The following is a 23,689-nucleotide window of genomic DNA, read 5'->3' on the forward strand; positions in this document are numbered from 1 at the left end:
AGCAGATTGATTTGCATATGGTAATGCCATCCAAGCAGTGGGTCAAAGTTGGCTTCAACCCTCGTCTGCATATGAAAAGAGAAAAGGGGCGTGCAGGGCATGGCGGCCTTTTGCGGCGCTTGGATGACCCCTAGTTCGCATTAAACACCTCCACCCTCCTTCGGTGTGGGGCTCATGTTGGCTATGCCCCAGCCCCTGAAGCATTCAAGCTGATTTCTTGCAGCAGCTGGGCACTGTAACAGCTCCAGAGCTGCTCTGTAAGGCAAGTAAAAGGGTGTGGGCCCTGCAGCACTACCTGTAGTTTGCATTGTGCATTGGAAGGCACAGAGTAAGCAGACGGGAGAAGTCAGGATAGTGCGCAAGGGCATAGAAGGGAGCGGCTCAAGAAAAGAGAAGTGGAAACAGACAGCAAACTAGGCTGGAGAGAGACCAGAGACAAAGAGATCTGAATTATACGAGAGCCGACAAGGGGAAACACAAATTATGCAGTCAAGTGTCCCACATTTGGGGAAATTGCAGGAGCAGCACACCCAGAGTGCAATGGGTGAGCCTTGCCCTGGGAGAAGCACCTTCATGATCATAGTATCTCACCTGGCAGGTAAGTAGGAGTTGGGCTAGAGCTGGGGAGGGTCGCTGCTTGGGCACCCCCCTGCCAAGTGAAGGAGATCCAACTGAGGCAGCACAAGGGAACTCTCGAAAAAGGAACAAGGCTAGAGGAAGATCTGAGACAAAGAAATCTGACTTTTACCAGAGCTGACCAGAGGAAAGCACAAACACAGTCCCTCTCTACCACAAATAATGCAGTCTAGTTTCCCACATTTGGGGAAATCACAGGGGTCAGCATACCCAGAATGCAATGAATGAACCTCACCCTGGGAGAACAATCTTCATGACCATGGTATCTCCTATGCAAAATAAGTATGATTTGGGATAGGGCTGGGGAGGGCCGTTGCTCAGGCACATCTCTGTCAAGTAAAGGAGATTCAATTGAGGCAGCACAAGGGAACTCTCATCTGGGGACAACAACTGCAGAGAGAACAACAAATGCAGGGAGAACACATATTTTCAGATGAACATGGGAGGGCAGAAGGCTGCCTAATACTGAAGCACCCCCAAACAACAAACCAAATGCAACTACTAGTACAAGCATTCCTGGGGGAAGGCCTGCAGCAGATGGATTTGCATATGGTGATGTCATCCAAGCAGTTGGTCAAAGTTGGCTTCAACCCTCATCTGCATATGAAAAGAGAAAAGGGGCGTGCAGGGCATGGCGGCCTTTTGCGGCGCTTGGATGACCCCTAGTTCGCATTAAACACCTCCACCCTCCTTCGGTGTGGGGCTCATGTTGGCTATGCCCCAGCCCCTGAAGCATTCAAGCTGATTTCTTGCAGCAGCTGGGCACTGTAACAGCTCCAGAGCTGCTCTGTAAGGCAAGTAAAAGGGTGTGGGCCCTGCAGCACTACCTGTAGTTCGCATTGTGCGTTGGAAGGCACAAAGTAAGCAGATGGGAGAAGTCAGGATAGTGCGCAAGGGCATAGAAGGGAGCGGCTCAAGAAAAGAGAAGTGGAAACAGACAGCAAACTAGGCTGAAGAGAGACCTGAGACAAAGAGATCTGAATTATATGAGAGCCGACCAGGGGAAACACAAATTATGCAGTCAAGTTTCCTACATTTGGGGAAATCACAGGGGCAGCACACCCAGAGTGCAATGGGTGAGCCTTGCCCTGGGAGAAGCACCTTCATGATCATAGTATCTCACCTGGCAGGTAAGTAGGAGTTGGACTAGAGCTGGGGAGGGTCGCTGCTCTGGCACCCCCCTGTCAAGTGAAGGAGATCCAACTGAGGCAGCACAAGGGAACTCTCGAAAGAAGAACAAGGCTAGAGGAAGATCTGAGACAAAGAAATCTGACTTTTACCAGAGCTGACCAGAGGAAAGCACAAACACAGTCCCCCACTACCACAAATTATGCAGTCGAGTTTCCCACATTTGGGGAAATCATAGGGGTCAGCATACCCAGAATGCAATGAATGAACCTCACCCTGGGAGAACAATCTTCATGACCATGGTATCTCCTATGCAAAATAAGTATGATTTGGGATAGAGCTGGGGAGGGCCGCTGCTCAGGCACATCTCTGTCAAGTAAAGGAGATTCAACTGAGGCAGCACAAGGGAACTCTCATCTGGGGACAACAACTGCAGGGAGAACACATATTTTCAGATGAACATGGGAGGGCAGAAGGCTGCCTAATACTGAAGCACCCCCAAACAACAAACCAAATGCAACAACCAGTGCAAGCCTTCCTTGGGGAAGGCCTGCAGCAGATGGATTTGCATATGGTGATGTCATCCAAGCAGTGGGTCAAAGTTGGCTTCAACCCTCGTCTGCATATGAAAAGAGAAAAGGGGCGTGCAGGGCATGGCGGCCTTTTGCGGCGCTTGGATGACCCCTAGTTCGCATTAAACACCTCCACCCTCCTTCGGTGTGGGGCTCATGTTGGCTATGCCCCAGCCCCTTAAGCATTCAAGCTGATTTCTTTCAGCAGCTGGGCACTGTAACAGCTCCAGAGCTGCTCTGCAAGGCAAGTAAAAGGGTGTGGGCCCTGCAGCACTACCTGTAGTTCGCATTGTGCGTTGGAAAGCACAAAGTAAGCAGACGGGAGAAGTCAGGATAGTGCGCAAGGGCATAGAAGGGAGCGGCTCAAGAAAAGAGAAGTGGAAACAGACAGCAAACTAGGCTGGAGAGAGACCTGAGACAAAGAGATCTGAATTATACGAGAGCCGACCAGGGGAAACACAAATTATGCAGTCAAGTTTTCCACATTTGGGGAAATCACAGGGGCAGCACACCCAGAGTGCAATGGGTGAGCCTTGCCCTGGGAGAAGCACCAACATGATCATAGTATCTCACCTGGCAGGTAAGTAGGAGTTGGGCTAGAGCTGGGGAGGGTCGCTGCTCGGGTACCCCCCTGTCAAGTGAAGGAGATCCAACTGAGGCAGCACAAGTGAACTCTCGAAAGAGGAACAAGGCTAGAGGAAGATCTGAGACAAAGAAATCTGACTTTTACCAGAGTTGACCAGAAGAAAGCACAAACACAGTCCCCCACTACCACAAATAATGCAGTCGAGTTTCCCACATTTGGGGAAATCACAGGGGTCAGCATACCCAGAATGCAATGAATGAACCTCACCCTGGGAGAACAATCTTCATGACCATGGTATCTCCTATGCAAAATAAGTATGATTTGGGATAGGGCTGGGGAGGGCCGCTGCTCAGGCACATCTCTGTCAAGTAAAGGAGATTCAACTGAGGCAGCACAAGGGAACTCTCATCTGGGGACAACAACTGCAGGGAGAACACATATTTTCAGATGAACATGGGAGGGCAGAAGGCTGCCTAATACTGAAGCACCCCCAAACAACAAACCAAATGCAACAACTAGTGCAAGCATTCCTGGGGGAAGGCCTGCAGCAGATTGATTTGCATATGGTAATGCCATCCAAGCAGTGGGTCAAAGTTGGCTTCAACCCTCGTCTGCATATGAAAAGAGAAAAGGGGCGTGCAGGGCATGGCGGCCTTTTGCGGCGCTTGGATGACCCCTAGTTCGCATTAAACACCTCCACCCTCCTTCGGTGTGGGGCTCATGTTGGCTATGCCCCAGCCCATGAAGCATTCAAGCTGATTTCTTGCAGCAGCTGGGCACTGTAACAGCCCCAGAGCTGCTCTGTAAGGCAAGTAAAAGGGTGTGGGCCCTGCAGTACTACCTGTAGTTCGCATTGTGCTTTGGAAAGCACAAAGTAAGCAGACGGGAGAAGTCAGGATAGTGCGCAAGGGCATAGAAGGGAGCGGCTCAAGAAAAGAGAAGTGGAAACAGACAGCAAACTAGGCTGGAGAGAGACCTGAGACAAAGAGATCTGAATTATACGAGAGCCGACCAGGGGAAACACAAATTATGCAGTCAAGTTTCCCACATTTGGGGAAATCGCAGGAGCAGCACACCCAGAGTGCAATGGGTGAGCCTTGCCCTGGGAGAAGCACCTTCATGATCATAGTATCTCACCTGGCAGGTAAGTAGGAGTTGGGCTAGAGCTGGGGAGGGTTGCTGCTCGGGTACCCCCCTGTCAAGTGAAGGAGATCCAACTGAGGCAGCGCAAGGGTACTCTAGAAAAAAGAACAAGGCTAGAGGAAGATCTGAGACAAAGAAATCTGACTTTTACCAGAGCTGACCAGAGGAAAGCACAAACACAGTCCCCCACTACCACAAATTATGCAGTCGAGTTTCCCACATTTGGGGAAATCATAGGGGTCAGCATACCCAGAATGCAATGAATGAACCTCACCCTGGGAGAACAATCTTCATGACCATGGTATCTCCTATGCAAAATAAGTATGATTTGGGATAGAGCTGGGGAGGGCCGCTGCTCAGGCACATCTCTGTCAAGTAAAGGAGATTCAACTGAGGCAGCACAAGGGAACTCTCATCTGGGGACAACAACTGCAGGGAGAACACATATTTTCAGATGAACATGGGAGGGCAGAAGGCTGCCTAATACTGAAGCACCCCCAAACAACAAACCAAATGCAACAACCAGTGCAAGCATTCCTGGGGGAAGGCCTGCAGCAGATGGATTTGCATATGGTGATGTCATCCAAGCAGTGGGTCAAAGTTGGCTTCAACCCTCGTCTGCATATGAAAAGAGAAAAGGGGCGTGCAGGGCATGGCGGCCTTTTGCGGCGCTTGGATGACCCCTAGTTCGCATTAAGCACCTCCACCCTCCTTCGGTGTGGGGCTCATGTTGGCTATGCCCCAGCCCCTTAAGCATTCAAGCTGATTTCTTGCAGTAGCTGGGCACTGTAACAGCTCCAGAGCTGCTCTGTAAGGCAAGTAAAAGGGTGTGGGCCCTGCAGCACTACCTGTAGTTCGCATTGTGCGTTGGAAGGCACAAAGTAAGCAGACGGGAGAAGTCAGGATAGTGCGCAAGGGCATAGAAGGGAGCGGCTCAAGAAAAGAGAAGTGGAAACAGACAGCAAACTAGGCTGGAGAGAGACCTGAGACAAAGAGATCTGAATTATACGAGAGCCGACCAGGGGAAACACAAATTATGCAGTCAAATTTTCCACATTTGGGGAAATCACAGGGGCAGCACACCCAGAGTGCAATGGGTGAGCCTTGCCCTGGGAGAAGCACCTACATGATCATAGTATCTCACCTGGCAGGTAAGTAGGAGTTGGGCTAGAGCTGGGGAGGGTCGCTGCTCGGGTACCCCCCTGTCAAGTGAAGGAGATCCAACTGAGGCAGCACAAGTGAACTCTCGAAAGAGGAACAAAGCTAGAGGAAGATCTGAGACAAAGAAATCTGACTTTTACCAGAGTTGACCAGAAGAAAGCACAAACAGAGTCCCCCACTACCACAAATAATGCAGTCGAGTTTCCCACATTTGGGGAAATCACAGGGGTCAGCATACCCAGAATGCAATGAATGAACCTCACCCTGGGAGAACAATCTTCATGACCATGGTATCTCCTATGCAAAATAAGTATGATTTGGGATAGGGCTGGGGAGGGCCGCTGCTCAGGCACATCTCTGTCAAGTAAAGGAGATTCAACTGAGGCAGCACAAGGGAACTCTCATCTGGGGACAACAACTGCAGGGAGAACACATATTTTCAGATGAACATGGGAGGGCAGAAGGCTGCCTAATACTGAAGCACCCCCAAACAACAAACCAAATGCAACAACTAGTGCAAGCATTCCTGGGGGAAGGCCTGCAGCAGATTGATTTGCATATGGTAATGCCATCCAAGCAGTGGGTCAAAGTTGGCTTCAACCCTCGTCTGCATATGAAAAGAGAAAAGGGGCGTGCAGGGCATGGCGGCCTTTTGCGGCGCTTGGGTGACCCCTAGTTCGCATTAAACACCTCCACCCTCCTTTGGTGTGGGCTCATGTTGGCTATGCCCCAGCCCCTGAAGCATTCAAGCTGATTTCTTGCAGCAGCTGGGCACTGTAACAGCTCCAGAGCTGCTCTGTAAGACAAGTAAAAGGGTGTGGGCCCTGCAGCACTACCTGTAGTTTGCATTGTGCATTGGAAGGCACAAAGTAAGCAGACGGGAGAAGTCAGGATAGTGCGCAAGGGCATAGAAGGGAGCGGCTCAAGAAAAGAGAAGTGGAAACAGACAGCAAATTAGGCTGGAGAGAGACCTGAGACAAAGAGATCTGAATTATACGAGAGCCGACCAGGGGAACCACAAATTATGCAGTCAAGTGTCCCACATTTGGGGAAATCACAGGGGCAGCACACCCAGAGTGCAATGGGTGAGCCTTGCCCTGGGAGAAGCACCTACATGATCAGAGTATCTCACCTGGCAGGTAAGTAGGAGTTGGGCTAGAGCTGGGGAGGGTCGCTGCTCGGGCACCCCCCTGTCAAGTGAAGGAGATCCAACTGAGGCAGCACAAGGGAACTCTCAAAAGAGGAACAATGCTAGAGGAAGATCTGAGACAAAGAAATCTGACTTTTACCAAAGCTGACCAGAGGAAAGCACAAACACAGTCCCCCTCTACCACAAATAATGCAGTCGAGTTTCCCACATTTGGGGAAATCACAGGGGTCAGCATACCCAGAATGCAATGAATGAACCTCACTCTGGGAGAACAATCTTCATGACCATGGTATCTCCTATGCAAAATAAGTATGATTTGGGATAGGGCTGGGGAGGGCCGCTGCTCAGGCACATCTCTGTCAAGTAAAGGAGATTCAACTGAGGCAGCACAAGGGAACTCTCATCTGGGGACAACAACTGCAGGGAGAACACATATTTTCAGATGAACATGGGAGGGCAGAAGGCTGCCTAATACTGAAGCACCCCCAAACAACAAACCAAATGCAACAACCAGTGCAAGCATTCCTGGGGGAAGGCCTGCAGCAGATGGATTTGCATATGGTGATGTCATCCAAGCAGTGGGTCAAAGTTGGCTTCAACCCTCGTCTGCATATGAAAAGAGAAAAGGGGCGTGCAGGGCATGGCGGCCTTTTGCGGCGCTTGGATGACCCCTAGTTCGCATTAAACACCTCCACCCTCCTTCGGTGTGGGGCTCATGTTGGCTATGCCCCAGCCCCTTAAGCATTCAAGCTGATTTGTTCCAGCAGCTGGGCACTGTAACAGCTCCAGAGCTGCTCTGTAAGGCAAGTAAAAGGGTGTGGGCCCTGCAGCACTACCTGTAGTTCGCATTGTGCGTTGGAAGGCACAAAGTAAGCAGACGGGAGAAGTCAGGATAGTGCGCAAGGGCATAGAAGGGAGCGGCTCAAGAAAGGAGAAGTGGAAACAGACAGCAAACTAGGCTGGAGAGAGACCTGAGACAAAGAGATCTGAATTATACGAGAGCCGACCAGGGGAAACACAAATTATGCAGTCAAATTTTCCACATTTGGGTAAATCACAGGGGCAGCACACCCAGAGTGCAATGGGTGAGCCTTGCCCTGGGAAAAGCACCTACATGATCATAGTATCTCACCTGGCAGGTAAGTAGGAGTTGGGCTAGAGCTGGGGAGGGTCGCTGCTCGGGTACCCCCCTGTCAAGTGAAGGAGATCCAACTGAGGCAGCACAAGTGAACTCTCGAAAGAGGAACAAGGCTAGAGGAAGATCTGAGACAAAGAAATCTGACTTTTACCAGAGTTGACCAGAAGAAAGCACAAACAGAGTCCCCCACTACCACAAATAATGCAGTCGAGTTTTCCACATTTGGGGAAATCACAGGGGTCAGCATACCCAGAATGCAATGAATGAACCTCACCCTGGGAGAACAATCTTCATGACCATGGTATCTCCTATGCAAAATAAGTATGATTTGGGATAGGGCTGGGGAGGGCCGCTGCTCAGGCACATCTCTGTCAAGTAAAGGAGATTCAACTGAGGCAGCACAAGGGAACTCTCATCTGGGGACAACAACTGCAGGGAGAACACATATTTTCAGATGAACATGGGAGGGCAGAAGGCTGCCTAATACTGAAGCACCCCCAAACAACAAACCAAATGCAACAACTAGTGCAAGCATTCCTGGGGGAAGGCCTGCAGCAGATTGATTTGCATATGGTAATGCCATCCAAGCAGTGGGTCAAAGTTGGCTTCAACCCTCGTCTGCATATGAAAAGAGAAAAGGGGCGTGCAGGGCATGGCGGCCTTTTGCGGCGCTTGGGTGACCCCTAGTTCGCATTAAACACCTCCACCCTCCTTTGGTGTGGGCTCATGTTGGCTATGCCCCAGCCCCTGAAGCATTCAAGCTGATTTCTTGCAGCAGCTGGGCACTGTAACAGCTCCAGAGCTGCTCTGTAAGACAAGTAAAAGGGTGTGGGCCCTGCAGCACTACCTGTAGTTTGCATTGTGCATTGGAAGGCACAAAGTAAGCAGACGGGAGAAGTCAGGATAGTGCGCAAGGGCATAGAAGGGAGCGGCTCAAGAAAAGAGAAGTGGAAACAGACAGCAAACTAGGCTGGAGAGAGACCTGAGACAAAGAGATCTGAATTATACGAGAGCCGACCAGGGGAACCACAAATTATGCAGTCAAGTGTCCCACATTTGGGGAAATCACAGGGGCAGCACACCCAGAGTGCAATGGGTGAGCCTTGCCCTGGGAGAAGCACCTACATGATCATAGTATCTCACCTGGCAGGTAAGTAGGAGTTGGGCTAGAGCTGGGGAGGGTCGCTGCTCGGGCACCCCCCTGTCAAGTGAAGGAGATCCAACTGAGGCAGCACAAGGGAACTCTCAAAAGAGGAACAATGCTAGAGGAAGATCTGAGACAAAGAAATCTGACTTTTACCAAAGCTGACCAGAGGAAAGCACAAACACAGTCCCCCTCTACCACAAATAATGCAGTCGAGTTTCCCACATTTGGGGAAACCACAGGGGTCAGCATACCCAGAATGCAATGAATGAACCTCACCCTGGGAGAACAATCTTCATGACCATGGTATCTCCTATGCAAAATAAGTATGATTTGGGATAGGGCTGGGGAGGGCCGCTGCTCAGGCACATCTCTGTCAAGTAAAGGAGATTCAACTGAGGCAGCACAAGGGAACTCTCATCTGGGGACAACAACTGCAGGGAGAACACATATTTTCAGATGAACATGGGAGGGCAGAAGGCTGCCTAATACTGAAGCACCCCCAAACAACAAACCAAATGCAACAACTAGTGCAAGCATTCCTGGGGGAAGGCCTACAGCAGATGGATTTGCATATGGTGATGTCATCCAAGCAGTGGGTCAAAGTTGGCGTCAACCCTCGTCTGCATATGAAAAGAAAAAAGGGATGTGCAGGGCATGGCGGCCTTTTGTGGCACTTGGATGACCCCTAATTCGCATTAAACATCTCCACCCTCCTTCGGTGTGGGGCTCATGTTGGCTATGCCCCAGCCCCTGAAGCATTCAAGCTGATTTCTTGCAGCAGCTGGGCACTGTAACAGCTCCAGAGCTGCTCTGTAAGGCAAGTAAAAGGGTGTTGGCCCTGCAGCACTACCTGTAGTTCGCATTGTGCGTTGGAAGGCACAAAGTAAGCAGACGGGAGAAGTCAGGATAGTGCGCAAGGGCATAGAAGGGAGCGGCTCAAGAAAAGAGAAGTGGAAACAGACAGCAAACTAGGCTGGAGAGAGACCTGAGACAAAGAGATCTGAATTATACGAGAGCCGACGAGGGGAAACACAAATTATGCAGTCAAGTTTCCCACATTTGGGGAAATCACAGGGGCAGCACACCCAGAGTGCAATGGGTGAGCCTTGCCCTGGGAGAAGCACCTACATGATCATAGTATCTCACCTGGCAGGTAAGTAGGAGTTGGGCTAGAGCTGGGGAGGGTCGCTGCTCGGGCACCCCCCTGTCAAGTGAAGGAGATCCAACTGAGGCAGCACAAGGGAACTCTCGAAAGAGGAACAAGGCTAGAGGAAGATCTGAGACAAAGAAATCTGACTTTTACCAGAGCTGACCAGAGAAAAGCACAAACACAGTCCCCCACTACCACAAATAATGCAGTCGAGTTTCCCACATTTGGGGAAATCACAGGGGTCAACATACCCAGAATGCAATGAATGAACCTCACCCTGGGAGAACAATCTTCATGACCATGGTATCTCCTATGCAAAATAAGTATGATTTGGGATAGGGCTGGGGAGGGCCGCTGCTCAGGCACATCTCTGTCAAGTAAAGGAGATTCAACTGAGGCAGCACAAGGGAACTCTCATCTGGGGACAACAACTGCAGGGAGAACACATATTTTCAGATGAACATGGGAGGGCAGAAGGCTGCCTAATACTGAAGCACCCCCAAACAACAAACCAAATGCAACAACTAGTGCAAGCATTCCTGGGGGAAGGCCTACAGCAGATGGATTTGCATATGGTGATGTCATCCAAGCAGTGGGTCAAAGTTGGCTTCAACCCTCGTCTGCATATGAAAAGAAAAAAGGGATGTGCAGGGCATGGCGGCCTTTTGTGGCGCTTGGATGACCCCTAATTCGCATTAAACATTTCCACCCTCCTTCGGTGTGGGGCTCATGTTGGCTATGCCCCAGCCCCTGAAGCATTCAAGCTGATTTCTTGCAGCAGCTGGGCACTGTAACAGCTCCAGAGCTGCTCTGTGAGGCAAGTAAAAGGGTGTGGGCCCTGCAGCACTACCTGTAGTTTGCATTGTGCGTTGGAAGGCACAAAGTAAGCAGACGGGAGAAGTCAGGATAGTGCGCAAGGGCATAGAAGGGAGCGGCTCAAGAAAAGAGAAGTGGAAACAGACAGCAAACTAGGCTGGAGAAAGACCTGAGACAAAGAGATCTGAATTATACGAGAGCCGACCAGAGGAAACACAAATTATGCAGTCAAGTGTCCCACATTTGGGGAAATCGCAGGAGCAGCACACCCAGAGTGCAATGGGTGAGCCTTGCCCTGGGAGAAGCACCTTCCTGATCATAGTATCTCACCTGGCAGGTAAGTAGGAGTGGGGCTAGAGCTGGGGAGGGTCGCTGCTCGGGCACCCCCCTGTCAAGTGAAGGAGATCCAACTGAGGAAGCACAAGGGAACTCTCGAAAGAAGCACAAGGCTAGAGGAAGATCTGAGACAAATAAATCTGACTTATACCAGAGCTGACCAGAAGAAAGCACAAACACAGTCCCCCACTACCACAAATAATGCTGTCGAGTTTCCCACATTTGGGGAAATCACAGGCGTCAGCATACCGAGAATGCAATGAATGAACCTCACCCTGGGAGAACAATCTTCATGACCATGGTATCTCCTATGCAAAATAAGTATGATTTGGGATAGGGCTGGGGAGGGCCGCTGCTCAGGCACATCTCTGTCAAGTAAAGGAGATTCAACTGAGGCAGCACAAGGGAACTCTCATCTGGGGACAACAACTGCAGGGAGAACACATATTTTCAGATGAACATGGGAGGGCAGAAGGCTGCCTAATACTGAAGCACCCCCAAACAACAAACCAAATGCAACAACTAGTGCAAGCATTCCTGGGGGAAGGCCTGCAGCAGATGGATTTGCATATGATAATGCCATCCAAGCAGTGGGTCAAAGTTGGCTTCAACCCTCGTCTGCATATGAAAAGAGAAAAGGGGCGTGCAGGGCATGGCGGCCTTTTGCGGCGCTTGGATGACCCCTAGTTCGCATTAAACACCTCCACCCTCCTTCGGTGTGGGGCTCATGTTGGCTATGCCCCAGCCCCTGAAGCATTCAAGCTGATTTCTTGCAGCAGCTGGGCACTGTAACAGCTCCAGAGCTGCTCTGTAAGGCAAGTAAAAGGGTGTGGGCCCTGCAGCACTACCTGTAGTTTGCATTGTGCATTGGAAGGCACAAAGTAAGCAGACAGGAGAAGTCAGGATAGTGTGCAAGGGCATAGAAGGGAGCGGCTCAAGAAAAGAGAAGTGGAAACAGACAGCAAACTAGGCTGGAGAGAGACCTGAGACAAAGAGATCTGTATTATACCAGAGCCAACCAGGGGAAAGCACAAATGCAGTCCCCCCCCTACCACAAATTATGCAGTCGAGTTTCCCACATTTGGGGAAATCACAGAGGTCAGCATACCCAGAATGCAATGAATGAACCTCACCCTGGGAAAACAATCTTCATGACCATGGTATCACCTATGCAAAATAAGTATGATTTGAGATAGGGCTGGGGAGGGCCGCTGCTCAGGCACACCTCCGTCAAGTAAAGGAGATTCAACTGAGGCAGCACAAGGGAACTCTCATCTGGGGACAACAACTGCAGGGAGAACACATTTTCAGACGAATGTGGGAGGGCAGAAGGCTGCCTAATACTGAAGCACCCCCCAAACAACAAACCAAATGCAACAACTAGTGCAAGCATTCCTGGGGGAAGGCCTGCAGCAGATGGATTCGCATATGGTGATGTCATCCAAGCAATGGGCATAGTTGGCTGCAACCCTCGTCTGCATATGAAAAGAGAAAATGGTCACGCAGGGCATGGCGGCCTTTGTGGGGTTGCGCTTGGATGACCCCTAGATCACTTTATACACCCCCATCAGTGTGGGGCTCATGTTGGCCATGCCCAAGCCCCTGAAGCATTCAAGCTGATTTCTTGCAGCAGCTGGACCCAGTAACAGCTCCAGAGTTGCTCTACAAGACAAGTAAAAGGGTGTGAGCCCTGCAGCACCACCTGTAGTTTGCATACACACATATATAGGACAGCATCTCTTATATGCCCCAGGGGCAATAAAATAGTAGCCTTATCTAGGGTATCCGTCCATGCCGCTACAGCACTACACACCCAGGCCGACGCAATTGCCGGTCTGAGTAAGGTACCTGAATGTGTATAAATGGACTTCAGGGTAATCTCCAGTTTGCGGTCAGCAGACTCTTTGAGGGAAGCCGTATCCTGGGACGGGAGGGCTACCTTCTTGGATAAGCGTGTTAATGCTTTGTCCACCCAAGGGGAGGATTCCCATCGTAACCTATCCGTTGATGGGAAAGGATACGCCATAAGAATCCTTTTGGAAATCTGCAGGGGATTCCCAAGCTTTTTCACATAACTCGTTCAGCTCGTGTGAGGGGGGAAAGGTTACCTCAGGCTTCTTTACCTTGTACATATGTACCCTCTTGTCAGGGATAGGGGGCTCCTCTGTGATGTGCAAAACATTTTTTATTGCCATAATCATATATCAAATGTATTTTGCCAATTTTGGCTGTAACTTTGCATCATCGTAATCGACACTGGAGTCAGAATCCGTGTCGGTATCTGTGTCAACAATCTGGATAGTGGGCGCTTATGAGACCCTGACAGTCCCTGCGACATAGGATCAGGCATGGGTTGAGACCCTGACTGTCGCAAAGCTTCAGCCTTGTCTAATCTTTTGTGCAATGAGTTTACACTAGCATTTAAAACATTCCACATATCCATCCAATCAGGTGTCGGCGGAGACACCACGTTCATTTGCTCCCGCTCCTCTCTAATATAGCCTTCTTCCTCAGACATGTCGACACACGCGTACCGACACACCACACACACAGGGAATACTTTTACTGAAGACATTTCCCCCACAAGGCCCTTTGGAGAGACAGAGAGAGAGTATGCCAGCACATACCCCAGCGCTATATAACCCAGGAATAGCACAGTAACTTAATGTTTGCACAGTAGCGCTGCTGTATGTAATTTGCGCCGAATTATGTGCCCCCCCCCCCTCTCTTTTCAACCCTCTTGTCTACCGTGGTATAAGCAGGGGAGAGTCCGGGGAGCTTCCTCTCAGCGGTGCTGTGGAGAAAAAATGGCGCTGGTGAGTGCTGAGGGAGAAGCCCCGCCCCTTCGGCGGCGGGCTTCTGTCCCGTTTAAACTGTACAATTGGTGGGGGCTCATACATATATACAGTGCCCAGCTGTATATATGTTATATTTTTGCCAAAAAGAGGTTTATATTGCAGCCCAGGGCGCCCCCCCTGCGCCCTGCACCCTTACATTGACCGGAGTATGTGAGGTGTATGGGAGCAATGGCGCACAGCTGCAGTGCTGTGCGTTACCTCAATGAAGATCATGAAGTCCTCTACCGCCTCTGAAGTCTTCTTTTCTTCTCATACTCACCGGGCTTCTATCTTCCGGCTCTGCGAGGGGGACGGACGGCGAGGGTGAGATCCTGCGTACCAATCCCTTTGGAGCTAATCCCTTTGGAGCTAATGGTGTCCAGTAGCTTAAGAAGCAGGACCTTGCAACTCGGAGAGTAGGGCTGCTTCTCCCCCCTCAGTCCCTCGATGCAGGGAGTCTGTTGCCAGCAGTGCTCCCTGAAAATTATAAACCTAACAAAATACTTTCTGTCAGAAAGCTCAGGAGAGCTCCTGAAAAGCACCCAGTCTCCACTGGGCACAGTATCAAACTGAGGTATGGAGGAGGGGCATAGAGGGAGGAGCCAGTGCACACCCAGAACTAAAGTCTTTCTTAAAGTGCCCATGTCTCCTGCGGAGCCCGTCTATCCCCATGGTCCTTACGGAGTCCCCAGCATCCTCTAGGACGTTAGAGAAAATAGGATTTTAATACCTACCGGTAAATCCTTTTCTCTTAGTCCGTAGAGGATGCTGGGCACCCGTCCCAGTGCGTACTGTGTCTGCAGTTATTAAATGGCCCTTAACTCCAGAACATTTATGTGGAGACAACTTTCCCGACTTGACCATCTTCCTTGGACGTTTTCCCCCTGTGTGACTGCTCCCCAGCCTCGGAGGGTTGCATCCATGGTCCCTAGGATCCAGTCCTGGATCCCGAACCTTCGCCCCTCTAGGAGGTGAGAACTGTGCAGCCGCCAATGGAGTGAGATTCTGGTCTTGGAAGACAGGATTATCCTCCGGTGCGTGTGTAGGTGGGATCCGGACCACTTGTCCAACAGGTCCCACTGGAACAGTAAAGCCACGCCCATCCCAACGAAGCCACACACCCTATTTTGCGGCGCGCGCACATTTATCCCTTTAATAGTGCCAATTGTGGGGAGCGCCAAAGAATTTTTTGGCTTGGGGGAGAAAAATTTCTAGTTACGCCACTGATCCCAAATCATACTTAATTTGCATAGGAGATACCATGGTCATGAAGATTGTTCTCCCAGGGTGAGGTTCATTCATTGCATTCTGGGTATGCTGACCCCTGTGATTTCCCCAAATGTGGGAAACTCGACTGCATTATTTGTGGTAGTGGGGGACTGTGTTTGTGCTTTCCTCTGGTCAGCTCTGGTAAAAGTCAGATTTCTTTGTCTCAGATTTTCCTCTAGCCTTGTTCTTCTTTCGAGAGTTCCTTTGTGCTGCCTCAGTTGGATTTCCTTCACTTGACAGGGGGGTGCCCGAGCAGCGACCCTCCCCAGCTCTAGCCCAACTCCTACTTACCTGCCAGGTGAGATACTATGATCATGAAGTTGCTTCTCCCAGGGCAAGGCTCACCCATTGCACTCTGGGTGTGCTGCTCCTGTGATTTCCCAAAATGTGGGACACTTGACTGCATAATTTGTGTTTCCTCTGGTCGGCTCTCGTATAATTCAGATCTCTTTGCATCAGGTCTCTCTCCAGCCTAGTTTGCTGTCTGTTTCCACTTCTCTTTTCTTGAGCCGTTCCCTTTTATGCCCTTGCGCACAATCCTGACTTCTCCCGTCTGCTTACTTTGTGCCTTCCAACGCACAATGCGAACTACAGGTAGTGCTGCAGGTCCCACAACCTTTTATTTGCCTTACAGAGCAGCTCTGGAGCTGTTACAGAGCCCAGCTTCTGCAAGAAATCAGCTTGAATGCTTCAGGGGCTGGGGCATAGCCAACATGAGCCCCACACCGAAGGAGGGTGGAGGTGTTTAATGTGAACTAGGGGTCATCCAAGCGCCGCAAAAGGCCGCCATGCCCTGCACGCCCCTTTTCTCTTTTCATATGCAGACGAGGGTTTAAGCCAACTTTGACCCACTGCTTGGATGACATCACCATATGCAAATCCATCTGCTGCAGGCCTTCCCCCAGGAATGCTTGCACTAGTTGTTGCATTTGGTTTGTTGTTTGGGGGTGCTTCAGTATTAGGCAGCCTTCTGCCCTCCCATGTTCATCTGAAAATATGTGTTCTCCCTGCAGTTGTTGTCCCCAGATGAGAGTTCCCTTGTGCTGCCTCAGTTGAATCTCCTTTACTTGACAGAGATGTGCCTGAGCAGCGGCCCTCCCCAGCCCTATCCCAAATCATACTTATTTTGCATAGGAGATACCATGGTCATGAAGATTGTTCTCCCAGGGTGAGGTTCATTCATTGCATTCTGGGTATGCTAACCCCTGTGATTTCCCCAAATGTGGGAAACTCGACTGCATTATTTGTGGTAGTGGGGGACTGTGTTTGTTCTTTCCTCTGGTCAGCTCTGGTAAAAGTCAGATTTCTTTGTCTCAGATCTTCCTCTAGCCTTGTTCTTCTTTCGAGAGTTTCCTTGTGCTGCCTCAGTTGTATCTCCTTCACTTGACAGGGGGGTGCCCGAGCAGCGACCCTCCCCAGCTCTAGCCCAACTCCTACTTACCTGCTAGGTGAGATACTATGATCATGAAGGTGCTTCTCCCAGAGCAAGGCTCACCCATTTCACTCTGGGTGTGCTGCTCCTGCGATTTCTCCAAATGTGGGAAACTTGACTGCATAATTTGTGTTTCCCCTGGTCGGCTCTCGTATAATTCAGATCTCTTTGACTCAGGTCTCTCTCCAGCCTAGTTTGCTGTCTGTTTCCACTTCTCTTTTCCTGAGCTGCTCCCTTCTATGCCCTTGCGCACTATCATGACTTCTCCCGTCTGCTTAATTTGTGCCTTCCAACGCACAATGCAAACTACAGGTAGTGCTGCAGGGCCCACACCCTTTTATTTGCCTTACAGAGCAGCTCTGGAGCTGTTACAGTGCCCAGCTGCTGCAAGAAATCAGCTTGAATGCTTCAGGGGCTGGGGCATAGCAAACATGAGCCCCACACCGAAGGAGGGTGGAGGTGTTTAATGCGAACTAGGGGTCATCCAAGCGCCGCAAAAGGCCGCCATGCCCTGCACGCCCCCTTTTCTCTTTTCATATGCAGACGAGGGTTGAAGCCAACTTTGACTCACTGCTTGGATGACATCACCATATGCAAATCCATCTGCTGCAGGCCTTCCCCCAGGAATGCTTGCACTAGTTGTTGCATTTGGTTTGTTGTTTGGGGGTGCTTCAGTATTAGGCAGCCTTCTGCCCTCCCATGTTCATCTGAAAATATGTGTTCTCCCTGCAGTTGTTGTCCCCAGATGAGAGTTCCCTTGTGCTGCCTCAGTTGAATCTCCTTTACTTGACAGAGATGTGCCTGAGCATCGGCCCTCCCCAGCCCTATCCCAAATCATACTTATTTTGCATAGGAGATACCATGGTCATGAAGATTGATCTCCCAGGGTGAGGTTCATTCATTGCATTCTGGGTATGCTGACCCCTATGATTTCCCCAAATGTGGGAAACTCGACTGCATTATTTGTGGTAGTGGAGGACTGTGTTTGTGCTTTCCTCTGGTCAGCTCTGGTAAAAGTCAGATTTCTTTGTCTCAGATCTTCCTCTAGCCTTGTTCTTCTTTCGAGAGTTCCCTTGTGCTTCCTCAGTTGGATTTCCTTCACTTGACAGGGGGGTGCCCGAGCAGCGACCCTCCCCAGCTCTAGCCCAACTCCTACTTACCTGCCAGGTGAGATACTATGATCATGAAGTTGCTTCTCCCAGGGCAAGGCTCACCCATTGCACTCTTGGTGTGCTGCTCCTGCGATTTCCGCAAATGTGGGAAACTTGACTGCATAATTTGTGTTTCCCCTGGTCGGCTCTCATATAATTCAGATCTCTTTGTCTCAGGTCTCTCTCCAGCCTAGTTTGCTGTCTGTTTCCACTTCTTTTTTCTTGAGCCCCTCCCTTCTATACCCTTGTGCACTATCCTGACTTCTCCTCCCGTCTGCTTACTTTGTGCCTTCCAATGCACAATGCAAACTACAGGTAGTGCTGCAGGGCCCACACCTTTTTACTTGCCTTACAGAGCAGCTCTGGAGCTGTTACAGTGCCCAGCTGCTGCAAGAAATCAGCTTGAATGCTTCAGGGGCTGGGGCATGGCCAACATGAGCCCCACACCGATGTAGGGTGGGGGTGTTTAATGCGAACTAGGGGTCATCCAAGCGCCGCAAAAGGCCGCCATGCCCTGCATACCCCTTTTCTCTTTTCATATGTAGATGAGGGTTCCAGCCAATTTTTGGCCAACTGCTTGGATGACATCACCGTATGCAAATCCGTCTTCTGCAGACCTTCCCCCAGGAATGCTTGTACTAGTTGTTGCATTTGGTTTGTTGTTTGGGGGTGCTTCAATATTAGGCAGCCTTCTGCCCTCCCATGTTCATCTGAAAATATGTGTTCTCCCTGCAGTTGTTGTCCCCAGATGAGAGTTCCCTTGTGCTGCCTCAGTTGAATCTCCTTTACTTGACAGAGATGTGCCTGAGCAGCGGCCCTCCCCAGCCCTATCCCAAATCATACTTATTTTGCATAGGAGATACCATGGTCATGAAGATTGATCTCCCAGGGTGAGGTTCATTCATTGCATTCTGGGTATGCTGACCCCTATGATTTCCCCAAATGTGGGAAATTCGACTGCATTATTTGTGGTAGTGGAGGACTGTGTTTGTGCTTTCCTCTGGTCAGCTCTGGTAAAAGTCAGATTTCTTTGTCTCAGATCTTCCTCTAGCCTTGTTCTTCTTTCGAGAGTTCCCTTGTGCTGCCTCAGTTGGATCTCCTTCACTTGACAGGGGGGTGCCCGAGCAGCGACCCTCCCCAGCTCTAGCCCATCTCATACTTACCTGCCAGGTGAGATACTATGATCAGGAAGGTGCTTCTCCCAGGGCAAGGCTCACCCATTGCACTCTGGGTGTGCTGCTCCTGCGATTTCCCCAAATGTGGGACACTTGACTGCATAATTTGTGTTTCCTCTGGTCGGCTCTCGTATAATTCAGATCTCTTTGTCTCAGGTCTCTCTCCAGCCTAGTTTGCTGTCTGTTTCCACTTCTCTTTTCTTGAGCCGCTCCCTTCTATGCCCTTGCGCACTATCCTGACTTCTCCCGTCTGCTTACTTTGTGCCTTCCAACGCACAATGCGAACTACAGGTAGTGCTGCAGGGCCCACACCCTTTTAGTTGCCTTACAGAGCAGCTCTGGAGCTGTTACAGTGCCCAGCTGCTGCAAGAAATCAGCTTGAATGCTTCAGGGGCTGGGGCATAGCCAACATGAGCCCCACACCGAAGGAGGGTGGGGGTGTTTAATGCGAACTAAGGGTCATCCAAGCGCCGCAAAAGGCCGCCATGCCCTGCATACCCCTTTTCTCTTTTCATATGCAGATGAGGGTTCCAGCCAACTTTGGCCCACTGCTTGGATGACATCACTGTATGCAAATCCGTCTTCTGCAGACCTTCCCCCAGGAATGCTTGTACTAGTTGTTGCATTTGGTTTGTTGTTTGGGGGTGCTTCAGTATTAGGCAGCCTTCTGCCCTCCCATGTTCATTTGAAAATATGTGTTCTCCCTGCAGTTGTTGTCCCCAGATGAGAGTTCCCTTGTGCTGCCTCAGTTGAATCTCCTTTACTTGACAGAGATATGCCTGAGCAGCGGCCCTCCCCAGCCCTATCCCAAATCATACTTATTTTGCATAGGAGTTACCATGGTCATGAAGATTGTTCTCCCAGGGTGAGGTTCATTCATTGCATTCTGGGTATGCTGACCCCTGTGATTTCCCCAAATGTGGGAAACTCAACTGCATTATTTGTGGTAGTGGGGGACTGTGTTTGTGCTTTCCTCTGGTCAGCTCTGGTAAAAGTCAGATTTCTTTGTCTCAGATCTTCCTCTAGCCTTGTTCTTCTTTTGAGAGTTCCCTTGTGCTGCCTCAGTTGGATCTCCTTCACTTGACAGGGGGGTGCCCGAGCAGCGACCCTCCCCAGCTCTAGCCCAACTCCTACTTACCTGCCAGGTGAGATATTATGATCATGTAGGTGCTTTTCCCAGGGCAAGGCTCACCCATTGCACTCTGGGTGTGCTGCCCCTTTGATTTCCCCAAATGTGGGAAACTTGACTGCATAATTTGTGTTTCGCCTGGTCGGCTCTCATATAATTCAGATCTCTTTGTCTCAAGTCTCTCTCCAGCCTAGTTTGCTGTCTGTTTCCACTTCTCTTTTCTTGAGCCGCTCCCTTCTATGCCCTTGCGCACTATCCTGACTTCTCCCGTCTGCTTACTTTGTGCCTTCCAATGCACAATGCAAACTACAGGTAGTGCTGCAGGGCCCACACCCTTTTACTTGCCTTACAGAGCAGCTCTGGAGCTGTTACAGTGCCCAGCTGCTGCAAGAAATCAGCTTGAATGCTTCAGGGGCTGGGGCATAGCCAACATGAGCCCCACACCGAAGGAGGGTGGAGGTGTTTAATGCGAACTAGGGGTCATCCAAGCGCCGCAAAAGGCCGCCATGCCCTGCCACGCCCCTTTTCTCTTTTCATATGCAGACGAGGGTTGAAGCCAACTTTGACCCACTGCTTGGATGGCATTACCATATGCAAATCAATCTGCTGCAGGCCTTCCCCCAGGAATGCTTGTACTAGTTGTTGCATTTGGTTTGTTGTTTGGGGGTGCTTCAGTATTAGGCAGCCTTCTGCCCTCCCATGTTCATCTGAAAATATGTGTTCTCCCTGCAGTTGTTGTCCCCAGATGAGAGTTCCCTTGTGCTGCCTCAGTTGAATCTCCTTTACTTGACAGAGATGTGCCTGAGCAGCGGCCCTCCCCAGCCCTATCCCAAATCATACTTATTTTGCATAGGAGATACCATGGTCATGAAGATTGTTCTCCCAGGGTGAGGTTCATTCATTGCATTCTGGGTATGCTGACCCCTGTGATTTCCCCAAATGTGGGAAACTCAACTGCATTATTTGTGGTAGTGGGGGACTGTGTTTGTGCTTTCTTCTGGTCAACTCTGGTAAAAATCAGATTTCTTTGTCTCAGATCTTCCTCTAGCCTTTTTCCTCTTTTGAGAGTTCCCTTCTGCTGCCTCAGTTGGATCTCCTTCACTTGACAGGGGGGTACCCGAGCAGCGACCCTTCGCAGCTCTAGCCCAACTCCTACTTACCTGCCAGGTGAGATACTATGATCATGTAGGTGCTTCTCCCAGGGCAAGGCTCACCCATTGCACTCTGGGTGTGCTGCCCCTGTGATTTCCCCAAATGTGGGAAACTTGACTGCATAATTTGTGTTTCCCCTGGTCGGCTCTCGTATAATTCAGATCTCTTTGTCTCAGGTCTCTCTCCAGCCTAGTTTGCTGTCTGTTTCCACTTCTCTTTTCTTGAGCCGCTCCCTTCTATGCCCTTGCGCACTATCCTGACTTCTCCCGTCTGCTTACTTTGTGCCTTCCAACACACAATGCAAACTACAGGTAGTGCTGCAGGGCCCACACCCTTTTACTTGCCTCACAGAGCAGCTCTGGAGCTGTTACAGTGCCCAGCTGCTGCAAGAAATCAGCTTGAATGCTTCAGGGGCTGGGGCATTGCCAACATGAGCCCCACACCGAAGGAGGGTGGGGGTGTTTAATGCGAACTAAGGGTCACCCAAGCGCCGCAAAAGGCCGCCATGCCCTGCACGCCCCTTTTCTCTTTTCATATGCAGACGAGGGTTGAAGCCAACTTTGACCCACTGCTTGGATGGCATTACCATATGCAAATTAATCTGCTGCAGGCCTTCCCCCAGGAATGCTGGCACTAGTTGTTGCATTTGGTTTGTTGTTTGGGGGTGCTTCAGTATTAGGCAGCCTTCTGCCCTCCCATGTTCATCTGAAAATATGTGTTCTCCCTGCAGTTGTTGTCCCCAGATGAGAGTTCCCTTGTGCTGCCTCAGTTGAATCTCCTTTACTTGACAGAGATGTGCCTGAGCAGCGGCCCTCCCCAGCCCTATCCCAAATCATACTTATTTTGCATAGGAGATACCATGGTCATGAAGATTGTTCTCCCAGGGTGAGGTTCATTCATTGCTTTCTGGGTATGCTGACCCCTGTGATTTCCCTAAATGTGGGAAACTCAACTGCATTATTTGTGGTAGTGGGGGACTGTGTTTGTGCTTTCTTCTGGTCAACTCTGGTAAAAATCAGATTTCTTTGTCTCAGATCTTCCTCTAGCCTTTTTCCTCTTTCGAGAGTTCCCTTGTGCGGCCTCAGTTGGATCTCCTTCACTTGACAGGGGGGTACCCGAGCAGCGACCCTTCGCAGCTCTAGCCCAACTCCTACTTACCTGCCAGGTGAGATACTATGATCATGTAGGTGCTTCTCCCAGGGCAAGGCTCACCCATTGCACTCTGGGTGTGCTGCCCCTGTGATTTCCCCAAATGTGGGAAACTTGACTGCATAATTTGTGTTTCCCCTGGTCGGCTCTCATATAATTAAGATCTCTTTGTCTCAGGTCTCTCTCCAGCCTAGTTTGCTGTCTGTTTCCACTTCTCTTTTCTTGAGCCGCTCCCTTCTATGCCCTTGCGCACTATCCTGACTTCTCCCGTCTGCTTAATTTGTGCCTTCCAACACACAATGCAAACTACAGGTAGTGCTGCAGGGCCCACACCCTTTTACTTGCCTCACAGAGCAGCTCTGGAGCTGTTACAGTGCCCAGCTGCTGCAAGAAATCAGCTTGAATGCTTCAGGGGCTGGGGCATAGCCAACATGAGCCCCACACCGAAGGAGGGTGGGGGTGTTTAATGCGAACTAAGGGTCATCCAAGCGCCGCAAAAGGCCGCCATGCCCTGCATACCCCTTTTCTCTTTTCATATGCAGACGAGGGTTGAAGCCAACTTTGACCCACTGCTTGGATGGCATTACCATATGCAAATCAATCTGCTGCAGGCCTTCCCCCAGGAATGCTTGCACTAGTTGTTGCATTTGGTTTGTTGTTTGGGGGTGCTTCAGTATTAGGCAGCCTTCTGCCCTCCCATGTTCATCTGAAAATATGTGTTCTCCCTGCAGTTGTTGTCCCCAGATGAGAGTTCCCTTGTGCTGCCTCAGTTGAATCTCCTTTACTTGACAGAGATGTGCCTGAGCAGCGGCCCTCCCCAGCCCTATCCCAAATCATACTTATTTTGCATAGGAGATACCATGGTCATGAAGATTGTTCTCCCAGGGTGAGGTTCATTCATTGCATTCTGGGTATGCTGACCCCTGTGATTTCCCCAAATGTGGGAAACTCGACTGCATTATTTGTGGTAGTGGGGGACTGTGTTTGTGCTTTCCTCTGCTCAGCTCTGGTAAAAGTCAGATTTCTTTGTCTCAGATCTTCCTCTAGCCTTGTTCTTCTTTCGAGAGTTCCCTTGTGCTGCCTCAGTTGGATCTCCTTCACTTGACAGGGGGGTGCCCGAGCAGCGACCCTCCCCAGCTCTAGCCCAACTCCTACTTACCTGCCAGGTGAGATACTATGATCAGGAAGGTGCTTCTCCCAGGGCAAGGCTCACCCATTGCACTCTGGGTGTGCTGCTCCTGCGATTTCCCCAAATGTGGGAAACTTGACTGCATAATTTGTGTTTCCTCTGGTCGGCTCTCGTATAATTCAGATCTCTTTGTCTCAGGTCTTTCTCCAGCCTAGTTTGCTGTCTGTTTCCACTTCTCTTTTCTTGAGCCGCTCCCTTCTATGCCCTTGCGCACTATCCTGACCTCTCCCGTCTGCTTACTTT

The 23,689-nt window shown here is 50.4% G+C and overlaps 31 non-coding genes and 6 pseudogenes across 31 annotated transcripts; 16 read left to right on the plus strand and 21 right to left on the minus strand.

Annotated features, from left to right (window-relative positions):
• Nucleotides 1-470: 470 nt before the first annotated feature.
• On the minus strand, nucleotides 471-606 carry LOC134970861 (U1 spliceosomal RNA; annotated as a pseudogene).
• Nucleotides 607-758: 152 nt separating this feature from the next.
• Nucleotides 759-922, minus strand: LOC134970704 (U1 spliceosomal RNA). The gene has a single exon (XR_010189979.1). It is a non-coding gene; the product is annotated as a U1 spliceosomal RNA (small nuclear RNA).
• Nucleotides 923-1,632: 710 nt separating this feature from the next.
• LOC134970984 (U1 spliceosomal RNA) lies at nucleotides 1,633-1,774 on the minus strand (annotated as a pseudogene).
• A 152-nt stretch (nucleotides 1,775-1,926) lies between these two features.
• On the minus strand, nucleotides 1,927-2,090 carry LOC134970480 (U1 spliceosomal RNA). Its single transcript, XR_010189794.1, has one exon. It is a non-coding gene; the product is annotated as a U1 spliceosomal RNA (small nuclear RNA).
• A 671-nt stretch (nucleotides 2,091-2,761) lies between these two features.
• On the minus strand, nucleotides 2,762-2,924 carry LOC134970951 (U1 spliceosomal RNA). The gene has a single exon (XR_010190154.1). It is a non-coding gene; the product is annotated as a U1 spliceosomal RNA (small nuclear RNA).
• Nucleotides 2,925-3,076: 152 nt separating this feature from the next.
• On the minus strand, nucleotides 3,077-3,240 carry LOC134970626 (U1 spliceosomal RNA). The gene has a single exon (XR_010189914.1). It is a non-coding gene; the product is annotated as a U1 spliceosomal RNA (small nuclear RNA).
• A 671-nt stretch (nucleotides 3,241-3,911) lies between these two features.
• On the minus strand, nucleotides 3,912-4,074 carry LOC134970793 (U1 spliceosomal RNA). Its single transcript, XR_010190051.1, has one exon. It is a non-coding gene; the product is annotated as a U1 spliceosomal RNA (small nuclear RNA).
• A 152-nt stretch (nucleotides 4,075-4,226) lies between these two features.
• On the minus strand, nucleotides 4,227-4,390 carry LOC134970481 (U1 spliceosomal RNA). Its single transcript, XR_010189795.1, has one exon. It is a non-coding gene; the product is annotated as a U1 spliceosomal RNA (small nuclear RNA).
• A 671-nt stretch (nucleotides 4,391-5,061) lies between these two features.
• LOC134970907 (U1 spliceosomal RNA) lies at nucleotides 5,062-5,224 on the minus strand. The gene has a single exon (XR_010190129.1). It is a non-coding gene; the product is annotated as a U1 spliceosomal RNA (small nuclear RNA).
• Nucleotides 5,225-5,376: 152 nt separating this feature from the next.
• Nucleotides 5,377-5,540, minus strand: LOC134970712 (U1 spliceosomal RNA). Its single transcript, XR_010189985.1, has one exon. It is a non-coding gene; the product is annotated as a U1 spliceosomal RNA (small nuclear RNA).
• A 670-nt stretch (nucleotides 5,541-6,210) lies between these two features.
• Nucleotides 6,211-6,373, minus strand: LOC134971002 (U1 spliceosomal RNA). The gene has a single exon (XR_010190176.1). It is a non-coding gene; the product is annotated as a U1 spliceosomal RNA (small nuclear RNA).
• A 152-nt stretch (nucleotides 6,374-6,525) lies between these two features.
• On the minus strand, nucleotides 6,526-6,689 carry LOC134970671 (U1 spliceosomal RNA). The gene has a single exon (XR_010189952.1). It is a non-coding gene; the product is annotated as a U1 spliceosomal RNA (small nuclear RNA).
• Nucleotides 6,690-7,360: 671 nt separating this feature from the next.
• On the minus strand, nucleotides 7,361-7,523 carry LOC134970971 (U1 spliceosomal RNA). The gene has a single exon (XR_010190158.1). It is a non-coding gene; the product is annotated as a U1 spliceosomal RNA (small nuclear RNA).
• Nucleotides 7,524-7,675: 152 nt separating this feature from the next.
• On the minus strand, nucleotides 7,676-7,839 carry LOC134970709 (U1 spliceosomal RNA). The gene has a single exon (XR_010189983.1). It is a non-coding gene; the product is annotated as a U1 spliceosomal RNA (small nuclear RNA).
• A 670-nt stretch (nucleotides 7,840-8,509) lies between these two features.
• Nucleotides 8,510-8,672, minus strand: LOC134970932 (U1 spliceosomal RNA). The gene has a single exon (XR_010190150.1). It is a non-coding gene; the product is annotated as a U1 spliceosomal RNA (small nuclear RNA).
• A 152-nt stretch (nucleotides 8,673-8,824) lies between these two features.
• LOC134970588 (U1 spliceosomal RNA) lies at nucleotides 8,825-8,988 on the minus strand. The gene has a single exon (XR_010189883.1). It is a non-coding gene; the product is annotated as a U1 spliceosomal RNA (small nuclear RNA).
• A 698-nt stretch (nucleotides 8,989-9,686) lies between these two features.
• LOC134970950 (U1 spliceosomal RNA) lies at nucleotides 9,687-9,822 on the minus strand (annotated as a pseudogene).
• Nucleotides 9,823-9,974: 152 nt separating this feature from the next.
• Nucleotides 9,975-10,138, minus strand: LOC134970662 (U1 spliceosomal RNA). Its single transcript, XR_010189945.1, has one exon. It is a non-coding gene; the product is annotated as a U1 spliceosomal RNA (small nuclear RNA).
• Nucleotides 10,139-10,809: 671 nt separating this feature from the next.
• On the minus strand, nucleotides 10,810-10,972 carry LOC134970825 (U1 spliceosomal RNA). The gene has a single exon (XR_010190076.1). It is a non-coding gene; the product is annotated as a U1 spliceosomal RNA (small nuclear RNA).
• A 152-nt stretch (nucleotides 10,973-11,124) lies between these two features.
• LOC134970751 (U1 spliceosomal RNA) lies at nucleotides 11,125-11,288 on the minus strand. Its single transcript, XR_010190017.1, has one exon. It is a non-coding gene; the product is annotated as a U1 spliceosomal RNA (small nuclear RNA).
• Nucleotides 11,289-11,982: 694 nt separating this feature from the next.
• LOC134970474 (U1 spliceosomal RNA) lies at nucleotides 11,983-12,147 on the minus strand. Its single transcript, XR_010189789.1, has one exon. It is a non-coding gene; the product is annotated as a U1 spliceosomal RNA (small nuclear RNA).
• Nucleotides 12,148-15,036: 2,889 nt separating this feature from the next.
• On the plus strand, nucleotides 15,037-15,200 carry LOC134970543 (U1 spliceosomal RNA). The gene has a single exon (XR_010189847.1). It is a non-coding gene; the product is annotated as a U1 spliceosomal RNA (small nuclear RNA).
• Nucleotides 15,201-15,352: 152 nt separating this feature from the next.
• On the plus strand, nucleotides 15,353-15,515 carry LOC134970972 (U1 spliceosomal RNA). Its single transcript, XR_010190159.1, has one exon. It is a non-coding gene; the product is annotated as a U1 spliceosomal RNA (small nuclear RNA).
• A 671-nt stretch (nucleotides 15,516-16,186) lies between these two features.
• LOC134970631 (U1 spliceosomal RNA) lies at nucleotides 16,187-16,350 on the plus strand. Its single transcript, XR_010189919.1, has one exon. It is a non-coding gene; the product is annotated as a U1 spliceosomal RNA (small nuclear RNA).
• Nucleotides 16,351-16,502: 152 nt separating this feature from the next.
• On the plus strand, nucleotides 16,503-16,665 carry LOC134971014 (U1 spliceosomal RNA). Its single transcript, XR_010190184.1, has one exon. It is a non-coding gene; the product is annotated as a U1 spliceosomal RNA (small nuclear RNA).
• Nucleotides 16,666-17,337: 672 nt separating this feature from the next.
• Nucleotides 17,338-17,501, plus strand: LOC134970648 (U1 spliceosomal RNA). The gene has a single exon (XR_010189932.1). It is a non-coding gene; the product is annotated as a U1 spliceosomal RNA (small nuclear RNA).
• Nucleotides 17,502-17,653: 152 nt separating this feature from the next.
• On the plus strand, nucleotides 17,654-17,795 carry LOC134971017 (U1 spliceosomal RNA; annotated as a pseudogene).
• Nucleotides 17,796-18,491: 696 nt separating this feature from the next.
• LOC134970665 (U1 spliceosomal RNA) lies at nucleotides 18,492-18,655 on the plus strand. Its single transcript, XR_010189948.1, has one exon. It is a non-coding gene; the product is annotated as a U1 spliceosomal RNA (small nuclear RNA).
• A 152-nt stretch (nucleotides 18,656-18,807) lies between these two features.
• LOC134970758 (U1 spliceosomal RNA) lies at nucleotides 18,808-18,970 on the plus strand. Its single transcript, XR_010190022.1, has one exon. It is a non-coding gene; the product is annotated as a U1 spliceosomal RNA (small nuclear RNA).
• Nucleotides 18,971-19,641: 671 nt separating this feature from the next.
• Nucleotides 19,642-19,805, plus strand: LOC134970537 (U1 spliceosomal RNA). Its single transcript, XR_010189841.1, has one exon. It is a non-coding gene; the product is annotated as a U1 spliceosomal RNA (small nuclear RNA).
• A 152-nt stretch (nucleotides 19,806-19,957) lies between these two features.
• Nucleotides 19,958-20,103, plus strand: LOC134970973 (U1 spliceosomal RNA; annotated as a pseudogene).
• A 689-nt stretch (nucleotides 20,104-20,792) lies between these two features.
• Nucleotides 20,793-20,956, plus strand: LOC134970560 (U1 spliceosomal RNA). Its single transcript, XR_010189859.1, has one exon. It is a non-coding gene; the product is annotated as a U1 spliceosomal RNA (small nuclear RNA).
• Nucleotides 20,957-21,108: 152 nt separating this feature from the next.
• On the plus strand, nucleotides 21,109-21,271 carry LOC134970899 (U1 spliceosomal RNA). Its single transcript, XR_010190124.1, has one exon. It is a non-coding gene; the product is annotated as a U1 spliceosomal RNA (small nuclear RNA).
• Nucleotides 21,272-21,942: 671 nt separating this feature from the next.
• Nucleotides 21,943-22,106, plus strand: LOC134970705 (U1 spliceosomal RNA). The gene has a single exon (XR_010189980.1). It is a non-coding gene; the product is annotated as a U1 spliceosomal RNA (small nuclear RNA).
• A 152-nt stretch (nucleotides 22,107-22,258) lies between these two features.
• Nucleotides 22,259-22,400, plus strand: LOC134970949 (U1 spliceosomal RNA; annotated as a pseudogene).
• A 692-nt stretch (nucleotides 22,401-23,092) lies between these two features.
• On the plus strand, nucleotides 23,093-23,256 carry LOC134970535 (U1 spliceosomal RNA). The gene has a single exon (XR_010189839.1). It is a non-coding gene; the product is annotated as a U1 spliceosomal RNA (small nuclear RNA).
• Nucleotides 23,257-23,408: 152 nt separating this feature from the next.
• Nucleotides 23,409-23,571, plus strand: LOC134970774 (U1 spliceosomal RNA). The gene has a single exon (XR_010190036.1). It is a non-coding gene; the product is annotated as a U1 spliceosomal RNA (small nuclear RNA).
• The last annotated feature ends 118 nt before the right edge of the window (nucleotides 23,572-23,689 follow it).

The sequence above is a fragment of the Pseudophryne corroboree genome, chromosome 11, assembly GCF_028390025.1.
Source record: "Pseudophryne corroboree isolate aPseCor3 chromosome 11, aPseCor3.hap2, whole genome shotgun sequence".
Taxonomy (NCBI): domain Eukaryota; kingdom Metazoa; phylum Chordata; class Amphibia; order Anura; family Myobatrachidae; genus Pseudophryne; species Pseudophryne corroboree.